The sequence below is a fragment of the Orycteropus afer genome, unplaced genomic scaffold, assembly GCF_000298275.1.
Source record: "Orycteropus afer afer isolate SDZICR_OR568_19922 unplaced genomic scaffold, OryAfe1.0 scaffold00154, whole genome shotgun sequence".
Lineage (NCBI taxonomy): Eukaryota > Metazoa > Chordata > Mammalia > Tubulidentata > Orycteropodidae > Orycteropus > Orycteropus afer.
In genome coordinates, this window is record NW_006921741.1 from 7,419,978 (window position 1) to 7,423,758 (window position 3,781).

Below are 3,781 nucleotides of genomic sequence, written 5' to 3' on the forward strand. Positions count from 1 at the left end.
AGTATGTTATGCCAATTGAGCTTGATGTCCCCTGCGACTATGGTCCCAAGCCCGCAGGTTCAACTACTTGGGCCCTCTGCGTAGCTGGCTGTGACCAAGAAGTGACTACAATCTTGTCCCTTGTCAGCTCTATTATACACCTGGGAATTCTTACAGATCATACAAATACACTTCTAGGACCATTGTCTGCCAACCCTGCACATGATCTTGGGTACACTCCCCACTTCATAGACATACCTAATGATTCAGCTTGTCCACCCATCTATCCACCTGTATACCCATGTTTGCCTTCACTGACAACGCAGTACTGTATGTGCAAAAAGGTTCATCTTTGTTGTCTGTACCTCCCATGTACCTCTCTATGTCTTCCTCTTCCTCAGTGCCACCGTGTTGATCACTCACATTTGGTACATTGCCCTTCTCTTCATCCAAATCAATAATTGTCTCTACCTATCTAACGGTGTTCCCTTCCCCCCACCACCACCACCTCTGGTAACCAACAAAGAAAATTTCCTTCCAGAGATAAACCTTTCCTTGACTTTTACAATAACAGACTAATGCAAAATTTGTCCTTCTGTGATTGACTTATTTCACTCAGCATAATGTCCTCCAAATTTGTTATGCAGTGTTTTGCAGATTCTACATTATTCTTTAGGGTTGCATAGTATTCCTTTGTGTGTATGTACCATAGTTTGGTTATCCATTCCTCAGTTGATGGACGCTAAGACTGTTTCCATCTTGTGGCTATTGTAAATAGTGCTGTGATGAACATGGGTGTACATATGTCTGTTCTTGTCAAAGCTCTCACTTCTTTAGGATATATACCTAGTAATGGAATGTTGGGTCAAATGATATTTCTAATCCCAACATTTTAAGGAATCGCCATACTGCTTTCCACAGTGGTTGTATCATTTTATAGTCTCACCAGCCATGTATGAGAATCCCACTCTCTCCACATCCTCACCAGCATTTGCTATTTTGTGTCTTGTTGAACTTTGCTACTGGTGCTGGGGCCAGATGGTATCTCATTGTTTCCAGCAAGATTATTGGCACCACTTTTCCAACAGCATGTGCTTATTACTTCATGTCTTTGTGTCACATTTTGGTAATTCAGTGTTTTTTCATAATGCTATTGCACACTTAATAGACTATAGTATAGTGCCTTAGTTATCTAGGTACTATTATAACAGAAATATCACAAGTGGATGGCTTTAACAAACAAATTTATTCTCAGTTGAGGAATCTAGAAGTCCAAATCCAGGTCCCTGTTGCCTTTCAATATCTGGGGGCTTGCCATCCTTTGGAGATCTCCCCGTGTCTTGGCATTAATCTCCTGGATCTAAGAAGTTCACAGGACAGGGACTCTGCTCCCAGCTCTTCTTTCTTGGTGGTACTGAGATCCCTCTGGTCTCTTAATCTCTTTTATATCTCAAAAGAGATTGACTAAAGATACAATCTAATCCTGTAAATTTACATTTTGCCTCATTGACATAACTGCCACTAATCCTGCCTCATTAACATCATGGAAGTTAGGATTTCCAAAACATAGGATAATTACTTCAAGCCCCAAAATGAGGATAACCTTGCAAAGTGGGGACACAAGGAGCCAGAGGCAATGCCATGTGTGTCTCCCCAGGACTTAAAGGCTAGGGGGTTTTATATTAGTTTTTAAGACCGTAAGATATGTGATTTCAAAAGACCTTATGCAGGCAAGTATTCATAAAATCCTGAGCCTTTTGTGAAAGTCAGGAAGTGGATCAAGGCTGTGATAAATTCCTGAGATAGAACTCAGCTTCCTTCAGGCTAGGTCCACGCAGTCTCTTTCTAAGATGGAATATGTATGTTCCAACATGGATGCCGCGACTTCTTCTGCGCAGGTGTATTCTGCTCTTTGCTGTTGGTTCCAGTCGTGGTTTAGTCTTGGATTGGCCATCTTAGTTGATCACGTGGTAAAGGAGGGCAGGGATGCACAGGTTTCAAAACTGATTAACACTGATGATGAGTAGTGGGCTAGAAGACATCTCAAAACTGGGCTGTTATTAGGAAGTGCCATCTAAGCAGTAAATTTATATTTGTGTTATTTCTTTTTCAGTGTCCCTTCCTTAGTCTCATGATCTAAGGAATGTGGTTACAGGGGCAGGATTCTTATGTGATTATGGCTACAAGTAGTAGAATAAGACAATGTTTATATTGAACAAGATTAATATAGAGCTTTAGGGTATGAAGTTAGAATACATCTTCATCTCCCAGAAATTCTAATCTACCTATACTATTACATGGTAACATAAATGTCATCACAATATTTTCTAGTTTCCCTTGAAGTGAGAGCTGTTGCAGCTCTATGTACAGGCCCCTACGATAGCCCATACATTCTGTGTGGAGTTGTCTGCCCTTGCCCCGCCTGACTGTGAGTTTCTGGAAGCACATACCCTGTCTCACTCATCTGTATCGTCATGCCTGGCACATACTGGGTATTCCCTCAATAAGTGAATGAAAAGTGCAGCACCCAGAGCAAGCTTAGTTGTCGCTGACAAGTCTGGAGCTGGCAGCATAAGCACAAACCACCCTTCCTCAACTGAAAAACAGGAAAGTGACTTGGTGAGGTTTCCTTTGTTTCCCTTGTCAAGCAGGATGCACATTTTTAGTGCAGAGAGTTGCAAGCAGAAGGGTTTTCCCTTATCAGCGATATCCATTCCCAGCATCTCTTTAAATGCTAATTAGATTCTCCCCAGGGATATGTGGCAGAATGGTTCAGCTTCACTCTGAATAATTTTCTACTCTGAATAATTTTCATCCTCTTTGTGCAGAAAGATGCAGGTATGGAATCAGGTTGTTATTCGGATTGGCATTTGTCTCATTTCAATTCCCTTCACCTACTGCCTTTGCCAGAGTCCTTGGGTGGTGTAAAATTTAAGGTACTTGTCTGATAACTGAATGGTTGGAGGTTCAAATCCACTCAGAGGCACCTTGGAAGAAAGTTTCAATGATCAGCTTCTGTGAAATCATCCCTTCAAAACCAAATGGAGCACAGTTCTGCTCTGACACACAGGGTTGCCATGAGTTGGAAACGACTGGATGGTGCCCTGTTTTGGTTATTGCCTTTGCAGGTCTCCTTTTGTTTTCAAAAAGTCTGCACTGGGTGCACTTTCCTGTGAAGAAGCTGAGGAAGAAATAAATAAATAAAAGTGACTAGGATAAACTCATTTAATTTTCACACTCACCTCTTTGTGTAGATTTTTTCATCCCCATTTTAACAGTTGAGGAAGTTGAGTCCCAGAATATTTAAGGCATTTGACTGCTAACCAGAAGCCTGGTGGTTCAGACCCACCAGTCACTCCTCGGAAGGAAAGTTGGGCAATCCTACTTCCGTAGTGATACCGCCTCGGAAACCCAAGGAGGGGTCGCTATGAGTCAGATGCGACTCCACGACAGTGAGTTTGGTTTTGGTTTTTTAGAAAAGACTTAAGTGGCAGCAAACCAAAAACCAAACTCACTGCTGTCAAATCAGATGCGACTCATAGCGACCTCTCCTTGAATTTCCAGGGCAGTATCTCTATGGAAGTAGATAGTCCAGTCTTCCTTCAGAGGAGTGGCTGGTGGGTGGCAGAGGTAAGGTTTAAACACGAACCTGGTTCCAAGTTCCCTGATCTTCCCTGGTACCAACCAGATAAAAAATCAACCACTGCCCTCTGTTGGGAGCTCTGGTGGCGTAGTGCCTAAGGCATTTGACTGCTAACAGAAAACTGGCGGTTCAAACCCACCAGACACTCCGCGGATGGAA